The sequence below is a fragment of the Lates calcarifer genome, unplaced genomic scaffold (assembly GCF_001640805.2).
Source record: "Lates calcarifer isolate ASB-BC8 unplaced genomic scaffold, TLL_Latcal_v3 _unitig_2036_quiver_2649, whole genome shotgun sequence".
Taxonomy (NCBI): Eukaryota; Metazoa; Chordata; class Actinopteri; family Centropomidae; genus Lates; species Lates calcarifer.
The window spans coordinates 10,148-29,798 of NW_026115934.1; the positions used below are offsets into that span (position 1 = coordinate 10,148).

The 19,651-nt window shown below is 36.6% G+C and overlaps 1 long non-coding RNA gene across 1 annotated transcript; it reads right to left on the reverse strand.

Annotated features, from left to right (window-relative positions):
• Nucleotides 1-740: 740 nt before the first annotated feature.
• On the reverse strand, nt 741-18,010 carry LOC127139662 (uncharacterized). The gene is made up of 3 exons (XR_007809983.1): nt 17,863-18,010; nt 9,667-9,734; nt 741-810 (listed from the first exon to the last, which is right to left on the reverse strand). It is a non-coding gene; the product is annotated as an uncharacterized LOC127139662 (long non-coding RNA).
• Between the last annotated feature and the right edge of the window lie 1,641 nt (nt 18,011-19,651).

Genomic DNA, 19,651 nt, shown 5'->3' on the forward strand with positions numbered 1-19,651 from the left:
CAAAATGTCAGTCTAGTCACTAAATGTAACAGTACAGTAAAGTGTTAAAACTGTCAGTGTAGTCAGGAGTCACTAAATGTCACAGTAAAGTATTAAAAACTGTTAAAAACTGTCAGTGTAGTCAGGAGTCACTAAATGTCACAGTAAGGTGTCCAACTGTCAGTCTAGTCACTAAATGTCACAGTAAGGTGTCAAACTGTCAGTCTAGTCACTAAATGTAACACTACAGTAAAGTGTTAAAACTGTCACAAACTGTCAGTGTAGTCAGGAGTCACTAAATGTCACAGTAAAATGTCAAACTGTCAGTCTAGTCACTAAATGTAACAGTAAAGTATTAAAAAACTGTCTCAAACTGTCAGCGTAGTCAGGAGTCACTAAATGTCACAGTAAGGTGTCAAACTGTCAGTCCTAGGCATTAAATGTAACAGTAAAGTATTAAAAACTGTCACAAACTGTCAGTGTAGTCAGGAGTCACTAAATGTCACAGTAAGGTGTCAAACTGTCAGTCTAGGCATTAAATGTAACAGTAAAGTATTAAAAACTGTCTCAAACTGTCAGCGTAGTCAGGAGTCACTAAATGTCACAGTAAGGTGTCAAACTGTCAGTCTAGTCACTAAATGTAACAGTACAGTAAAGTGTTAAAACTGTCAAACTGTCAGCGTAGTCAGGAGTCACTAAATGTCACAGTAAGGTGTCAAACTGTCAGTCTAGTCACTAAATGTAAAAAACTGTTTGGACTTACAGATGAGTTTGTGTGATCAATCCGTGTTGTTGTCTGTGCAGGAGGAGAAGACGACAGCAGCTGAAGACCTGAAGTGGATGAAAGAAAACCAAAGTGTTAGGAAGCTGTTAATGAAATAAAAGAGCTCCACCATCTAACTGCTGGTGAACTGTGTTGGATTCCTGTTGTTCAAGTGAAAACACTAAACAGTACAGTAAAGTATTAAAAACTGTCAGCGTAGTCAGGAGTCACTAAGTGTCATAGTAAGGTATCAAACTGTCAGTCTAGTCACTAAATGTCATAGTAAAGTGTTAAAACTGTGTCAAACTGTCAGTCTAGGCATTAAATGTAACAGTACAGTAAAGTGTTAAAACTGTCAGCGTAGTCAGGAGTCACTAAATGTCACAGTAAGGTGTCAAACTGTCAGTCTAGTCACTAAATGTAACAGTACAGTAAAGTGTTAAAACTGTCACAAACTGTCAGCGTAGTCAGGAGTCACTAAATGTCACAGTAAGATGTCAAACTGTCAGTCTAGGCATTAAATGTCAAAGTACAGTAAAGTATTAAAAACGGTCAGTGTAGTCAGGAGTCATTAAATGTCACAGTAAGGTGTCAAACTGTCAGTCTAGGCATTAAATGTAACAGTAAAGTATTAAAAACTGTCTCAAACTATCAGCGTAGTCAGGAGTCACTAAATGTCACAGTAAGGTGTCCAACTGTCAGTCTAGTCACTAAATGTCACAGTACAGTAAAGTGTTAAAACTGTCTCAAACTGTCAGTCTAGTCACTAAATGTCAAAGTACAGTAAAGTGTTAAAACTGTCTCAAACTGTCAGTGTAGTCACTAAATGTAACAGTAAAGTATTAAAAACTGTCTCAAACTGTCAGCGTAGTCAGGAGTCACTAAATGTCACAGTAAGATGTCAAAATGTCAGTCTAGTCACTAAATGTAACAGTACAGTAAAGTGTTAAAACTGTCAGTGTAGTCAGGAGTCACTAAATGTCACAGTAAAGTATTAAAAACTGTTAAAAACTGTCAGTGTAGTCAGGAGTCACTAAATGTCACAGTAAGGTGTCCAACTGTCAGTGTAGTCACTAAATGTCACAGTACAGTAAAGTGTTAAAACTGTCTCAAACTGTCAGTCTAGTCACTAAATGTCACAGTAAGGTGTCAAACTGTCAGTCTAGTCACTAAATGTAACACTACAGTAAAGTGTTAAAACTGGTCACAAAACTGTCAGTGTAGTCAGGAGTCACTAAATGTCACAGTAAAATGTCAAACTGTCAGTCTAGTCACTAAATGTAACAGTAAAGTATTCAAAACTGTCTCAAACTGTCAGCGTAGTCAGGAGTCACTAAATGTCACAGTAAGGTGTCAAACTGTCAGTCTAGGCATTAAATGTAACAGTAAAGTATTAAAAACTGTCACAAACTGTCAGTGTAGTCAGGAGTCACTAAATGTCACAGTAAGGTGTCAAACTGTCAGTCTAGGCATTAAATGTAACAGTAAAGTATTAAAAACTGTCTCAAACTGTCAGCGTAGTCAGGAGTCACTAAATGTCACAGTAAGGTGTCAAACTGTCAGTCTAGTCACTAAATGTAACAGTACAGTAAAGTGTTAAAACTGTCACAAACTGTCAGCGTAGTCAGGGAGTCACTAAATGTCACAGTAAGGTGTCAAACTGTCAGTCTAGTCACTAAATGTAAAAAACTGTTTGGACTTACAGATGAGTTTGTGTGATCAATCCGTGTTGTTGTCTGTGCAGGAGGAGAAGACGACAGCAGCTGAGACCTGAAGTGGATGAAAGAAAACCAAAGTGTTAGGAAGCTGTTAATGAAATAAAAGAGCTCCACCATCTAACTGCTGTGAACTGTGTTGGATTCCTGTTGTTCAAGTGAAAACACTAAACAGTACAGTAAAGTATTAAAAACTGTCAGCGTAGTCAGGAGTCACTAAGTGTCATAGTAAGGTATCAAACTGTCAGTCTAGTCACTAAATGTCATAGTAAAGTGTTAAAACTGTGTCAAACTGTCAGTCTAGGCATTAAATGTAACAGTACAGTAAAGTGTTAAAACTGTCTCAAACTGTCAGTGTAGTCAGGAGTCACTAAATGTCACAGTAAGGTGTCGAACTGTCAGTCTAGTCACTAAATGTAACAGTACAGTAACGTGTTAAAACTGTCAAAACTGTCAGTCTAGTCACTAAATGTAAAGTACAGTAAAGTGTTAAAATGTCATAAACTGTCAGTGTAGTCAGGAGTCACTAAATGTCACAGTAAGGTGTCAAACTGTCAGTCTAGGCATTAAATGTAACAGTAAAGTATTAAAAACTGTCTCAAACTATCAATCTAGTCACTAAATGTAACAGTACAGTAAAGTGTTAAAACTGTCTCAAACTGTCAGCGTAGTCAGGAGTCACTAAATGTCACAGTAAGGTGTCAAACTGTCAGTCTAGGCATTAAATGTAACAGTAAGTATTAAAAACTGTCAGCGTAGTCAGGAGTCACTAAATGTCACAGTAAGGTGTCAAACTGTCAGTCTAGTCACTAAATCTAACAGTAAAGTATTAAAAACTGTCACAAAACTGTCAGCGTAGTCAGGAGTCACTAAATGTCACAATATGGTGTCAAACTGTCACAAACTGTCAGCGTAGTCAGGAGTCACTAAATGTCACAGTAAGATGTCAAACTGTCAGTCTAGGCATTAAATGTAACAGTAAAGTATTAAAACTGTCTCAAATGTCAGTCTAGTCACTAAATGTAACAGTAAGGTGTCAAACTGTCAGTCTAGTCACTAAATGTAACAGTAGTAAAGTGTCAAAACTGTAGTCAGGAGTCAAATGTCACAGTTAAGTGTCAAACTGTCAGTCTAGTCACTAAAAGTAACAGTACAGTACAGTGTTAAAACTGTCACAAACTGTCAGCGTAGTCAGGAGTCACTAAATGTCACAGTAAGATGTCAAACTGTCAGTCTAGGCATTAAATGTAACAGTAAAGTATTAAAAACTGTCAAACTGTCAGTCTAGTCACTAAATGTAACAGTACAGTAAAGTGTTAAAACTGTCTCAAACTGTCAGTGTAGTCACTAAATGTAACAGTAAGTATTAAAAATGTCTCAAACTGTCAGCGTAGTCAGTCACTAAATGTCACAGTAAGGTGTCAAACTGTCAGTCTAGTCACTAAATGTAACAGTAAAGTATTAAAAACTGTCACAAACTGTCAGCGTAGTCAGGAGTCACTAAATGTCACAGTAAGTGTCAAACTGTCAGTCTAGGCATTAATGTAACAGTAAAGTTTAAAACTGTCAGTGTAGTCAGGAGTCACTAAATGTCACAGTAAATGTCAAACTGTCAGTCTAGTCACTAAATGTAACAGTACAGTAAAGTGTCAAAAACTGTCAGTGTAGTCAGGAGTCACTAAATGTCACAGTAAGATGTCAACTGTCAGTCTAGGCATTAAATGTAACAGTAAAGTATTAAAACTGTCTCAAACTGTCAGCGTAGTCAGGAGTCACTAAATGTCACAGTAAGGTGTCAAACTGTCAGTCTAGTCACTAAATCTAACAGTAAAGTATTAAAAACTGTCAAAAACTGTCAGCGTAGTCAGGAGTCACTAAATGTCACAGTAAGATGTCAAACTGTCAGTCTAGGCATTAAATGTAACAGTAAAGTGTTAAAACTGTCAGTGTAGTCAGGAGTCACTAAATGTCACAGTAATGTCAAACTGTCAGTCTAGGCATTAAATGTAACAGTAAAGTATTAAAACTGTCTCAAACTGTCAGTGTAGTCAAGAGTCACTAAATGTCACAGTAAGGTGTCAAACTGTCAGTCTAGTCACTAAATGTAACAGTACAGTAAAGTGTTAAAACTGTCACTAAATGTCACAGTAAAATGTCAAAATGTCAGTCTAGTCACTAAATGTAACAGTACAGTAAAGTGTTAAAACTGTCTCAAACTGTCAGTGTAGTCAGAGTCAGTCACAGTAAGATGTCAAATGTCAGTCTAGTCACTAAATGTCACAGTAAGAGTCAAACTGTCAGTCTAGTCACTAAAAGTAACAGTAAAGTGTTAAAACTGTCAGTGTAGTCAGGAGTCACTAAATGTCACAGTAAGATGTCAAATGTCAGTCTAGTCACTAAATGTAACAGTACAGTAAGTAAAACTGTCTCAAACTGTCAGTGTAGTCAGGAGTCACTAAATGTCACAGTAAGATGTCAAATGTCAGTCTAGTCACTAATGTCTCAAACTGTCAGTCCATTAAATGTAACAGTAAAGTATTAAAAACTGTCTGTCAGTCTAGTCACTAAATGTAACAGTGTGTTAAAACTGTCACAAACTGTCAGTCTAGTCACTAAATGTCAAAGTACAGTAAAGTGTTAAAACTGTCACAAACTGTCAGTGTAGTCAGGAGTCACTAAATGTCACAGTGTCAAACTGTCAGTCTAGTCAAAATGTCACAGTAAGGTGTCAAACTGTCAGTCTAGTCACTAAATGTAAGTAAAAACTGTCACAAACTGTCAGCGTAGTCAGGAGTCACTAAATGTCACACAAACTGTCAAAACTGTCAGCGTAGTCAGGAGTCACTAAATGTCACAGTAAGATGTCAAACTGTCAGTCTAGGCATTAAATGTAACAGTACAGTAAAGTGTTAAAACTGTCAGCATAGTCAGGAGTCACTAAATGTCACAGTAAGTGTCAAACTGTCAGTCTAGTCACTAAAAGTAACAGTACAGTAAGTGTTAAAACTGTCACAAACTGTCAGCGTAGTCAGGAGTCACTAAATGTAACAGTAAGATGTCAAACTGTCAGTCTAGGCATTAAATGTAACAGTAAAGTATTAAAAACTGTCTCAAACTGTCAGTCTAGTCACTAAATGTAACAGTAAGTAAAGTGTTAAAACAAACTGTCAGTGTAGTCACTAAATGTAACAGTAAAGTATTAAAAACTGTCTCAAACTGTCAGCGTAGTCAGGAGTCACTAAATGTCACAGTAAGATGTCAAACTGTCAGTCTAGGCATTAAATGTAAGTAAAGTGTTAAAACTGTCAGTGTAGTCAGGAGTCACTAAATGTCACAGTAAGATGTCAAACTGTCAGTCTAGTCACTAAATGTAACAGTACAGTAAAGTATTAAAAACTGTCTCAAAACTGTCAGTGTAGTCAAGAGTCACTAAATGTCACAGTAAGGTGTCAAACTGTCAGTCTAGTCACTAAATGTAACAGTACAGTAAAGTGTTAAAACTGTCACTAAATGTCACAGTAAAATGTCAAATGTCAGTCTAGTCACTAAATGTAACAGTACAGTAAAGTGTTAAAACTGTCTCAAACTGTCAGTGTAGTCAGAGTCACTAAATGTCACAGTAAGATGTCAAACTGTCAGTCTAGGCATTAAATGTAACAGTAAAGTATTAAAAACTGTTAAAAACTGTCAGCGTAGTCAGGAGTCACTAAATGTCACAGTAAGATGTCAAACTGTCAGTCTAGGCATTAAATGTAACAGTAAAGTATAAAAAACTGTCTCAAACTGTCAGTCTAGTCACTAAATGTAACAGTACAGTAAAGTGTTAAAACTGTCTCAAACTGTCAGTGTAGTCACTAAATGTAGTATTAAAAACTGTCTCAAACTGTCAGCGTAGTCAGGAGTCACTAAATGTCACAGTAAGGTGTCAAACTGTCAGTCTAGTCACTAAATCTAACAGTAAAGTATAAAATGTCACAAACTGTCAGCGTAGTCAGGAGTCACTAAATGTCACAGTAAGATGTCAAACTGTCAGTCTAGTCACTAAATGTAACAGTACAGTAAAGTGTTAAAACTGTCTCAAACTGTCAGTGTAGTCAGGAGTCACTAAATGTCACAGTAAGATGTCAAACTGTCAGTCTAGTCACTAAATGTCACAGTAAGATGTCAAACTGTCAGTCTAGGCATTAAATGTAACAGTAAAGTATTAAAAACTGTTAAAAACTGTCAGCGTAGTCAGGAGTCACTAAATGTCACAGTAAGATGTCAAACTGTCAGTCTAGGCATTAAATGTAACAGTAAAGTATTAAAAACTGTCTCCAAACTGTCAGTCTAGTCACTAAATGTAACAGTACAGTAAAGTGTTAAAACTGTCTCAAACTGTCAGTGTAGTCACTAAATGTAACAGTAAAGTATTAAAAACTGTCTCAAACTGTCAGCGTAGTCAGGAGTCACTAAATGTCACAGTAAGGTGTCAAACTGTCAGTCTAGTCACTAAATCTAACAGTAAAGTATTAAAAACTGTCACAAACTGTCAGCGTAGTCAGGAGTCACTAAATGTCACAGTAAGATGTCAAACTGTCAGTCTAGGCATTAAATGTAACAGTAAAGTGTTAAAACTGTCAGTGTAGTCAGGAGTCACTAAATGTCACAGTAAGATGTCAAAACTGTCAGTCTAGTCACTAAATGTAACAGTACAGTAAAGTATTAAAAACTGTCTCAAACTGTCAGTGTAGTCAAGAGTCACTAAATGTCACAGTAAGGTGTCAAACTGTCAGTCTAGTCACTAAATGTAACAGTACAGTAAAGTGTTAAAACTGTCACTAAATGTCACAGTAAAATGTCAAAATGTCAGTCTAGTCACTAAATGTAACAGTACAGTAAAGTGTTAAAACTGTCTCAAACTGTCAGTGTAGTCAAGAGTCACTAAATGTCACAGTAAGATGTCAAACTGTCAGTCTAGTCACTAAAAGTAACAGTACAGTAAAGTGTTAAAACTGTCAGTGTAGTCAGGAGTCACTAAATGTCACAGTAAGATGTCAAAATGTCAGTCTAGTCACTAAATGTAACAGTACAGTAAAGTGTTAAAACTGTCTCAAACTGTCAGCGTAGTCAGGAGTCACTAAATGTCACAGTAAGATGTCAAACTGTCAGTCTAGTCACTAAATGTCACAGTAAGATGTCAAACTGTCAGTCTAGGCATTAAATGTAACAGTAAAGTATTAAAAACTGTTAAAAACTGTCAGTCTAGTCACTAAATGTAACAGTACAGTAAAGTGTTAAAACTGTCATAAACTGTCAGCGTAGTCAGGAGTCACTAAATGTCACAGTAAGGTGTCAAACTGTCAGTCTAGTCACTAAATGTAACAGTACAGTAAAGTGTTAAAACTGTCTCAAACTGTCAGCGTAGTCAGGAGTCACTAAATGTCACAGTAAGATGTCAAACTGTCAGTCTAGTCACTAAATGTCAAAGTACAGTAAAGTATTAAAAACTGTCACAAACTGTCAGCGTAGTCAGGAGTCACTAAATGTCACAATAAGATGTCAAACTGTCAGTCTAGTCACTAAATGTCAAAGTACAGTAAAGTATTAAAAACTGTCACAAACTGTCAGCGTAGTCAGGAGTCACTAAATGTCACAGTAAGATGTCAAACTGTCAGTCTAGGCATTAAATGTAACAGTAAAGTATTAAAACTGTCACAAACTGTCAGTGTAGTCAGGAGTCACTAAATGTAACAGTACAGTAAAGTGTTAAAACTGTCACAAACTGTCAGCGTAGTCAGGAGTCACTAAATGTCACAGTAAGGTGTCAAACTGTCAGTCTAGTCACTAAATGTCAAAGTACAGTAAAGTGTTAAAACTGTCACAAACTGTCAGTGTAGTCAGGAGTCACTAAATGTCACAGTAAGGTGTCAAACTGTCAGTCTAGTCACTAAATGTCACAGTACAGTAAAGTGTTAAAACTGTCTCAAACTGTCAGCGTAGTCAGGAGTCACTAAATGTCACAATAAGGTGTCAAACTGTCAGTCTAGGCATTAAATGTAACAGTACAGTAAAGTGTTAAAACTGTCTCAAACTGTCAGCGTAGTCAGGAGTCACTAAATGTCACAGTAAAGTATTAAAAACTGTTAAAAACTGTCAGTGTAGTCAGGAGTCACTAAATGTCACAGTAAGATGTCAAACTGTCAGTCTAGGCATTAAATGTAACAGTACAGTAAAGTGTTAAAACTGTCAGCGTAGTCAGGAGTCACTAAATGTCACAGTAAGATGTCAAACTGTCAGTCTAGGCATTAAATGTCAAAGTACAGTAAAGTATTAAAAACGGTCAGTGTAGTCAGGAGTCATTAAATGTCACAGTAAGGTGTCAAACTGTCAGTCTAGTCACTAAATGTCACAGTACAGTAAAGTGTTAAAACTGTCTCAAACTGTCAGTCTAGTCACTAAATGTCACAGTAAGGTGTCAAACTGTCAGTCTAGGCATTAAATGTCAAAGTACAGTAAAGTATTAAAAACGGTCAGTGTAGTCAGGAGTCATTAAATGTCACAGTAAGGTGTCAAACTGTCAGTCTAGTCACTAAATGTAACACTACAGTAAAGTGTTAAAACTGTCACAAACTGTCAGTGTAGTCAGGAGTCACTAAATGTCACAGTAAAATGTCAAACTGTCAGTCTAGTCACTAAATGTAACAGTAAAGTATTAAAAACTGTCTCAAACTGTCAGCGTAGTCAGGAGTCACTAAATGTCACAGTAAGGTGTCAAACTGTCAGTCTAGGCATTAAATGTAACAGTACAGTAAAGTGTTAAAACTGTCTCAAACTGTCAGTGTAGTCAGGAGTTACTAAATGTCACAGTAAGGTGTCAAACTGTCAGTCTAGTCACTAAATGTAACAGTACAGTAAAGTGTTAAAACTGTCTCAAACTGTCAGCGTAGTCAGGAGTTACTAAATGTCACAGTAAGGTGTCAAACTGTCAGTCTAGTCACTAAATGTAACAGTAAAGTATTAAAAACTGTCTCAAACTGTCAGCGTAGTCAGGAGTCACTAAATGTCACAGTAAGGTGTCAAACTGTCAGTCTAGTCACTAAATGTAACAGTACAGTAAAGTGTTAAAACTGTCACAAACTGTCAGCGTAGTCAGGAGTCACTAAATGTCACAGTAAGGTGTCAAACTGTCAGTCTAGTCACTAAATGTAAAAAACTGTTTGGACTTACAGATGAGTTTGTGTGATCAATCCGTGTTGTTGTCTGTGCAGGAGGAGAAGACGACAGCAGCTGAAGACCTGAAGTGGATGAAAGAAAACCAAAGTGTTAGGAAGCTGTTAATGAAATAAAAGAGCTCCACCATCTAACTGCTGTGAACTGTGTTGGATTCCTGTTGTTCAAGTGAAAACACTAAACAGTACAGTAAAGTATTAAAAACTGTCAGCGTAGTCAGGAGTCACTAAGTGTCATAGTAAGGTATCAAACTGTCAGTCTAGTCACTAAATGTCATAGTAAAGTGTTAAAACTGTGTCAAACTGTCAGTCTAGGCATTAAATGTAACAGTACAGTAAAGTGTTAAAACTGTCTCAAACTGTCAGTGTAGTCAGGAGTCACTAAATGTCACAGTAAGGTGTCGAACTGTCAGTCTAGTCACTAAATGTAACAGTACAGTAACGTGTTAAAACTGTCACAAACTGTCAGTCTAGTCACTAAATGTCAAAGTACAGTAAAGTGTTAAAATTGTCATAAACTGTCAGTGTAGTCAGGAGTCACTAAATGTCACAGTAAGGTGTCAAACTGTCAGTCTAGGCATTAAATGTAACAGTAAAGTATTAAAAACTGTCTCAAACTATCAATCTAGTCACTAAATGTAACAGTACAGTAAAGTGTTAAAACTGTCTCAAACTGTCAGCGTAGTCAGGAGTCACTAAATGTCACAGTAAGGTGTCAAAACTGTCAGTCTAGTCACTAAATCTAACAGTAAAGTATTAAAAACTGTCTCAAACTGTCAGCGTAGTCAGGAGTCACTAAATGTCACAGTAAGGTATCAAACTGTCAGCGTAGTCAGGAGTCACTAAATGTCACAGTACAGTAAAGTGTCAAAAACTGTCAGTGTAGTCAGGAGTCACTAAATGTCACAGTAAGATGTCAAACTGTCAGTCTAGTCACTAAATGTCAAAGTACAGTAAAGTATTAAAAACGGTCAGTGTAGTCAGGAGTCATTAAATGTCACAGTAAGGTGTCAAACTGTCAGTCTAGGCATTAAATGTAACAGTAAAGTATTAAAAACTGTCAGCGTAGTCAGGAGTCATTAAATGTCACAGTAAGATGTCAAAATGTCAGTCTAGTCACTAAATGTAACAGTACAGTAAAGTATTAAAAACTGTTAAAAACTGTCAGTGTAGTCAGGAGTCACTAAATGTCACAGTAAGATGTCAAACTGTCAGTCTAGGCATTAAATGTAACAGTACAGTAAAGTGTTAAAACTGTCAGCGTAGTCAGGAGTCACTAAATGTCACAGTAAGGTGTCAAACTGTCAGTCTAGGCATTAAATGTCAAAGTACAGTAAAGTATTAAAAACGGTCAGTGTAGTCAGGAGTCATTAAATGTCACAGTAAGGTGTCAAACTGTCAGTCTAGGCATTAAATGTAACAGTAAAGTATTAAAAACTGTCTCAAACTGTCAGTGTAGTCAAGAGTCACTAAATGTCACAGTAAGGTGTCAAACTGTCAGTGTAGTCAAGAGTCACTAAATGTCACAGTAAGATGTCAAACTGTCAGTCTAGGCATTAAATGTAACAGTACAGTAAAGTGTTAAAACTGTCAGCGTAGTCAGGAGTCACTAAATGTCACAGTAAGGTGTCAAACTGTCAGTCTAGTCACTAAATGTAACAGTACAGTAAAGTGTTAAAACTGTCTCAAACTGTCAGCGTAGTCAGGAGTCACTAAATGTCACAGTAAGATGTCAAACTGTCAGTCTAGTCACTAAATGTCAAAGTACAGTAAAGTATTAAAAACTGTCACAAACTGTCAGCGTAGTCAGGAGTCACTAAATGTCACAATAAGATGTCAAACTGTCAGTCTAGTCACTAAATGTCAAAGTACAGTAAAGTATTAAAAACTGTCACAAACTGTCAGCGTAGTCAGGAGTCACTAAATGTCACAGTAAGATGTCAAACTGTCAGTCTAGTCACTAAATGTAACAGTACAGTAAAGTGTTAAAACTGTCACAAACTGTCAGCGTAGTCAGGAGTCACTAAATGTCACAGTAAGATGTCAAACTGTCAGTCTAGGCATTAAATGTCAAAGTACAGTAAAGTATTAAAAACGGTCAGTGTAGTCAGGAGTCATTAAATGTCACAGTAAGGTGTCAAACTGTCAGTCTAGGCATTAAATGTAACAGTAAAGTATTAAAAACTGTCTCAAACTGTCAGTGTAGTCAAGAGTCACTAAATGTCACAGTAAGGTGTCAAACTGTCAGTGTAGTCAAGAGTCACTAAATGTCACAGTAAGATGTCAAACTGTCAGTCTAGGCATTAAATGTAACAGTACAGTAAAGTGTTAAAACTGTCAGCGTAGTCAGGAGTCACTAAATGTCACAGTAAGGTGTCAAACTGTCAGTCTAGTCACTAAATGTAACAGTACAGTAAAGTGTTAAAACTGTCTCAAACTGTCAGCGTAGTCAGGAGTCACTAAATGTCACAGTAAGATGTCAAACTGTCCAGTCTAGTCACTAAATGTCAAAGTACAGTAAAGTATTAAAAACTGTCACAAACTGTCAGCGTAGTCAGGAGTCACTAAATGTCACAATAAGATGTCAAACTGTCAGTCTAGTCACTAAATGTCAAAGTACAGTAAAGTATTAAAAACTGTCACAACTGTCAGCCGTAGTCAGGAGTCACTAAATGTCACAGTAAGATGTCAAACTGTCAGTCTATTAAATGTAACAGTAAAGTATTAAAACTGTCACAAGTCAGTGTAGTCAGGAGTCACTAAATGTAACAGTACAGTAAAGTGTTAAAACTGTCACAAACTGTCAGCGTAGTCAGGAGTCACTAAATGTCACAGTAAGGTGTCAAACTGTCAGTCTAGTCACTAAATGTCAAAGTACAGTAAAGTGTTAAAACTGTCACAAACTGTCAGTGTAGTCAGGAGTCACTAAATGTCACAGTAAGGTGTCAAACTGTCAGTCTAGTCACTAAATGTCACAGTACAGTAAAGTGTTAAAACTGTCTCAAACTGTCAGCGTAGTCAGGAGTCACTAAATGTCACAATAAGATGTCAAACTGTCAGTCTAGGCATTAAATGTACAGTAAGTATTAAAAACTGTCTCAAACTGTCAGAGTCAGGAGTCACTAAATGTGTAAGGTGTCAAGTCAGTCTAGTCACTAAATGTAACAGTAACTGTCTCAAACTGTCAGTCTAGTCACTAAATGTAACAGTAAGTAAAGTGTTAAAACTGTCTCAAACTGTCAGCGTAGTCAGGAGTCACTAAATGTCACAGTAAAGTGTCACAGTAGTCAGTCACAGTAAGGTGTCAAACTGTCAGTCTAGGCATTAAATGTAACAGTACAGTAAAGTGTTAAAACTGTCTCAAACTGTCAGCGTAGTCAGGAGTCACTAAATGTCACAGTAAGGTGTCAAACTGTCAGTCTAGTCACTAAATGTAACAGTACAGTAAAGTGTTAAAACTGTCTCAAACTGTCAGCGTAGTCAGGAGTCACTAAATGTCACAGTAAGTGTCAAAATGTCAGTCTAGGCATTAAATGTAACAGTAAAGTATTAAAACTGTCAGTAGTCAGGAGTCACTAAATGTCACAGTAAGATGTCAAACTGTCAGTCTAGGCATTAAATGTGACAGTACAGTATTAAAAACTGTCAAATTGTCAGCGTAGTCAGGAGTCACTAATTGTCACAGTAAGTGTCAAACTGTCAACAGTAAAGTATTAAAAACTGTCTCAAACTGTCAGTCTAGGCATTAAATGTAACAGTAAACTGTCTCAAAATGTCAGTGTAGTCAGGAGTCATGTAACAGTACAGTAAAGTGTTAAAACTGTCACAAACTGTCAGCGTAGTCAGGAGTCACTAAATGTCACAGTAAGGTGTCAAAATGTCAGTCTAGTCACTAAATGTAACAGTAAGTAAAGTGTTAAAACTGTCACAAACTGTCAGTGTAGTCAGGAGTCACTAAATGTCACAGTAAGGTGTCAAACTGTCAGTGTAGTCAGTCACTAAATGTCACAGTAAGGTGTCAAACTGTCAGTCTAGTCACTAAATGTAACAGTACAGTAAAGTGTTAAAACTGTCTCAAACTGTCAGTGTAGTCAGGAGTCACTAAATGTCACAGTAAGATGTCAAACTGTCAGTCTAGGCATTAAATGTAACAGTAAAGTATTAAAAACTGTCTCAAACTGTCAGTGTAGTCACTAAATGTCACAGTAAGATGTCAAACTGTCAGTCTAGGCATTAAATGTAACAGTAAAGTATTAAAAACTGTCTCAAACTGTCAGTGTAGTCAGGAGTCACTAAATGTCACAGTAAGATGTCAAACTGTCAGTCTAGGCATTAAATGTAACAGTAAAGTATTAAAAACTGTCAGTCTAGTCACTAAATGTAACAGTACAGTAAAGTGTTAAAACTGTCTCAAACTGTCAGCGTAGTCAGGAGTCACTAAATGTCACAGTAAGGTGTCAAAATGTCAGTCTAGTCACTAAATGTAACAGTAAAGTATTAAAAACTGTCAGTGTAGTCACTAAATGTAACAGTAAAGTGTTAAAACTGTCTCAAACTGTCAGCGTAGTCAGGAGTCACTAAATGTCACAGTAAAGTATCAAAACTGTCAGTGTAGTCAGTAGTCACTAAATGTCACAGTAAGGTGTCAAAATGTCAGTCTAGGCATTAAATGTAACAGTAAAGTATTAAAAACTGTCTCAAACTGTCAGCGTAGTCAGGAGTCACTAATGTCACAGTAAGGTGTCAAAATGTCAGTCTAGGCATTAAATGTAACAGTAAAGTATTAAAAACTGTCAGTGTAGTCAGGAGTCACTAAATGTCACAGTAAGATGTCAAACTGTCAGTCTAGGCATTAAATGTGACAGTACAGTATTAAAAACTGTCTCAAATTGTCAGCGTAGTCAGGAGTCACTAATTGTCACAGTAAGGTGTCAAACTGTCAGTCTAGGCATTAAATGTAACAGTAAAGTATTAAAAACTGTGTCAAACTGTCAGTCTAGGCATTAAATGTAACAGTAAACTGTCTCAAAATGTCAGTGTAGTCACTAAATGTAACAGTAAAGTATCAAAAACTGTCAGTGTAGTCAGGAGTCACTAAATGTAACAGTACAGTAAAGTGTTAAAACTGTCACAAACTGTCAGCGTAGTCAGGAGTCACTAAATGTCACAGTAAGGTGTCAAACTGTCAGTCTAGTCACTAAATGTAACACTACAGTAAAGTATTAAAAACTGTCTCAAACTGTCAGTGTAGTCAGGAGTCACTAAAATGTCACAGTAAGGTGTCAAAATGTCAGTGTAGTCACTAAATGTAACAGTAAAGTATTAAAAACTGTCTCAAACTGTCAGCGTAGTCAGGAGTCACTAAATGTCACAGTAAGGTGTCAAACTGTCAGTCTAGTCACTAAATGTAACAGTACAGTAAAGTGTTAAAACTGTCTCAAACTGTCAGTCTAGGCATTAAATGTAACAGTAAAGTATTAAAAACTGTCTCAAACTGTCAGCGTAGTCAGGAGTCACTAAATGTCACAGTAAGGTGTCAAACTGTCAGTCTAGTCACTAAATGTAACAGTACAGTAAAGTGTTAAAACTGTCTCAAACTGTCAGCGTAGTCAGGAGTCACTAAATGTCACAGTAAGGTGTCAAAATGTCAGTCTAGGCATTAAATGTAACAGTAAAGTATTAAAAACTGTCTCAAACTGTCAGCGTAGTCAGGAGTCACTAAATGTCACAGTAAGGTGTCAAACTGTCAGTCTAGGCATTAAATGTAACAGTACAGTAAAGTGTTAAAACTGTCTCAAACTGTCAGCGTAGTCAGGAGTCACTAAATGTCACAGTAAGGTGTCAAAATGTCAGTCTAGTCACTAAATCTAACAGTACAGTAAAGTGTTAAAACTGTCACAAACTGTCAGTGTAGTCAGGAGTCACTAAATGTCACAGTAAGGTGTCAAACTGTCAGTCTAGTCACTAAATGTAACAGTACAGTAAGTGTTAAAACTGTCTCAAACTGTCAGCGTAGTCAGGAGTCACTAAATGTCACAGTAAGATGTCAAACTGTCAGTCTAGGCATTAAATGTGACAGTACAGTATTAAAAACTGTCTCAAACTGTCAGCGTAGTCAGGAGTCACTAAATGTAACAGTAAGGTGTCAAACTGTCAGTCTAGTCACTAAATGTAACAGTACAGTAAAGTGTTAAAACTGTCACAAACTGTCAGCGTAGTCAGGAGTCACTAAATGTCACAGTAAGGTGTCAAACTGTCAGTCTAGGCATTAAATGTAACAGTAAGGTGTCAAAATGTCAGTGTAGTCACTAAATGTAACAGTACAGTAAAGTGTTAAAACTGTCACAAACTGTCAGTGTAGTCAGGAGTCACTAAATGTAACAGTACAGTAAAGTGTTAAAACTGTCTCAAACTGTCAGCGTAGTCAGGAGTCACTAAAATGTCACAGTAAGGTGTCAAAATGTCAGTCTAGGCATTAAATGTAACAGTAAAGTATTAAAAACTGTCTCAAACTGTCAGTGTAGTCACTAAATGTCACAGTAAGATGTCAAAACTGTCAGTCTAGGCATTAAATGTAACAGTAAAGTATTAAAAACTGTCTCAAACTGTCAGCGTAGTCAGGAGTCACTAAATGTCACAGTAAGGTGTCAAACTGTCAGTCTAGGCATTAAATGTGACAGTACAGTATTAAAAACTGTCTCAAACTGTCAGCGTAGTCAGGAGTCACTAAATGTAACAGTAAGGTGTCAAACTGTCAGTCTAGTCACTAAATGTAACAGTACAGTAAAGTGTTAAAACTGTCACAAACTGTCAGCGTAGTCAGGAGTCACTAAATGTCACAGTAAGGTGTCAAACTGTCAGTCTAGGCATTAAATGTAACAGTAAGGTGTCAAAATGTCAGTGTAGTCACTAAATGTAACAGTACAGTAAAGTGTTAAAACTGTCACAAACTGTCAGCGTAGTCAGGAGTCACTAAATGTCACAGTAAGGTGTCAAAATGTCAGTCTAGGCATTAAATGTAACAGTAAAGTATTAAAAACTGTCTCAAACTGTCAGTGTAGTCACTAAATGTCACAGTAAGATGTCAAACTGTCAGTCTAGGCATTAAATGTAACAGTAAAGTATTAAAAACTGTCTCAAACTGTCAGCGTAGTCAGGAGTCACTAAATGTCACAGTAAGGTGTCAAACTGTCAGTCTAGGCATTAAATGTAACAGTAAAGTATTAAAAACTGTCTCAAACTGTCAGTGTAGTCAGGAGTCACTAAATGTCACAGTAAGATGTCAAACTGTCAGTCTAGGCATTAAATGTAACAGTACAGTAAAGTGTTAAAACTGTCTCAAACTGTCAGCGTAGTCAGGAGTCACTAAATGTCACAGTAAGGTGTCAAACTGTCAGTCTAGGCATTAAATGTAACAGTAAGGTGTCAAAATGTCAGTCTAGTCACTAAATGTAACAGTAAAGTATTAAAAAACTGTCAGTGTAGTCACTAAATGTAACAGTACAGTAAAGTATTAAAAACTGTCTCAAAATGTCAGTGTAGTCACTAAATGTAACAGTACAGTAAAGTGTTAAAACTGTCACAAACTGTCAGTGTAGTCAGGAGTCACTAAATGTCACAGTAAGGTGTCAAACTGTCAGTCTAGTCACTAAATGTAACACTACAGTAAAGTATTAAAAACTGTCTCAAAACTGTCAGTGTAGTCAGGAGTCACTAAATGTCACAGTAAGGTGTCAAACTGTCAGTCTAGGCATTAAATGTAACAGTAAAGTATTAAAAACTGTCTCAAACTGTCAGTGTAGTCACTAAATGTCACAGTAAGGTGTCAAACTGTCAGTCTAGGCATTAAATGTAACAGTAAAGTATTAAAAACTGTCTCAAACTGTCAGCGTAGTCAGGAGTCACTAAATGTCACAGTAAGGTGTCAAACTGTCAGTCTAGGCATTAAATGTAACAGTACAGTAAAGTGTTAAAACTGTCTCAAACTGTCAGCGTAGTCAGGAGTCACTAAATGTAACAGTAAGGTGTCAAAATGTCAGTCTAGTCACTAAATGTAACACTACAGTAAAGTGTTAAAACTGTCTCAAACTGTCAGTGTAGTCAGGAGTCATTAAATGTCAAAGTACAGTAAAGTGTTAAAACTGTCACAAACTGTCAGTCTAGTCACTAAATGTAAAAAACTGTTTGGACTTACAGATGAGTTTGTGTGATCAATCCGTGTTGTTGTCTGTGCAGGAGGAGAAGACGACAGCAGCTGAAGACCTGAAGTGGATGAAAGAAAACCAAAGTGTTAGGAAGCTGTTAATGAAATAAAAGAGCTCCACCATCTAACTGCTGTGAACTGTGTTGGATTCCTGTTGTTCAAGTGAAAACACTAAACAGTAAAGTGTTAAAACTGTCACAAACTGTCAGTGTAGTCAGGAGTCACTAAATGTCACAGTAAGGTGTCAAACTGTCAGTCTAGTCACTAAATGTCAAAGTACAGTAAAGTGTTAAAACTGTCTCAAACTGTCAGCGTAGTCAGGAGTCATTAAATGTCAAAGTACAGTAAAGTGTTAAAACTGTCACAAACTGTCAGCGTAGTCAGGAGTCACTAAATGTCACAGTAAGGTGTCAAACTGTCAGTCTAGGCATTAAATGTAACAGTAAAGTATTAAAAACTGTCTCAAACTGTCAGTGTAGTCACTAAATGTAACAGTACAGTAAAGTGTTAAAACTGTCTCAAACTGTCAGCGTAGTCAGGAGTCACTAAATGTCACAGTAAGGTGTCAAACTGTCAGTCTAGGCACTAAATGTAACAGTACAGTAAAGTGTTAAAACTGTCTCAAACTGTCAGCGTAGTCAGGAGTCACTAAATGTCACAGTAAGGTGTCAAACTGTCAGTCTAGGCATTAAATGTAACAGTAAAGTATTAAAAACTGTCTCAAACTGTCAGTGTAGTCAGGAGTCACTAAATGTCACAGTAAGGTGTCAAAATGTCAGTCTAGTCACTAAATGTAACAGTTACAGTAAAGTGTTAAAACTGTCACAAACTGTCAGCGTAGTCAGGAGTCACTAAATGTCACAGTAAGATGTCAAACTGTCAGTCTAGTCACTAAATCTAACACTACAGTAAAGTGTTAAAACTGTCACAAACTGTCAGCGTAGTCACTAAATGTAACAGTAAAGTATTAAAAACTGTCTCAAACTGTCAGTCTAGGCATTAAATGTAACAGTAAGGTGTCAAAATGTCAGTCTAGTCACTAAATGTAACAGTACAATAAAGTGTTAAAACTGTCACAAACTGTCACAAACTGTCAGTGTAGTCAGGAGTCACTAAATCTAACAGTAAAGTATCAAAAACTGTCAGTGTAGTCAGTAGTCACTAAATGTCACAGTAAGGTGTCAAACTGTCAGTCTAGTCACTAAATGTAACAGTACAGTAAAGTGTTAAAACTGTCTCAAACTGTCAGTGTAGTCAGGAGTCATTAAATGTCACAATAAGATGTCAAAATGTCAGTCTAGTCACTAAATGTAACAGTAAAGTATTAAAAACTGTCTCAAATTGTCAGCGTAGTCAGGAGTCACTAAATGTCACAGTAAGGTGTCAAACTGTCAGTCTAGGCATTAAATGTAACAGTAAAGTATTAAAAACTGTCTCAAACTGTCAGTGTAGTCACTAAATGTAACAGTACAGTAAAGTATTAAAAACTGTCTCAAACTGTCAGCGTAGTCAGGAGTCACTAAATGTCACAGTAAGATGTCAAACTGTCAGTCTAGGCATTAAATGTAACAGTAAGGTGTCAAAATGTCAGTGTAGTCACTAAATGTAACAGTAAAGTATTAAAAACTGTCTCAAACTGTCAGTCTAGTCACTAAATGTAACAGTACAGTAAAGTGTTAAAACTGTCTCAAACTGTCAGCGTAGTCAGGAGTCACTAAATGTCACAGTAAGGTGTCAAAATGTCAGTCTAGTCACTAAATGTAACAGTAAAGTATTAAAA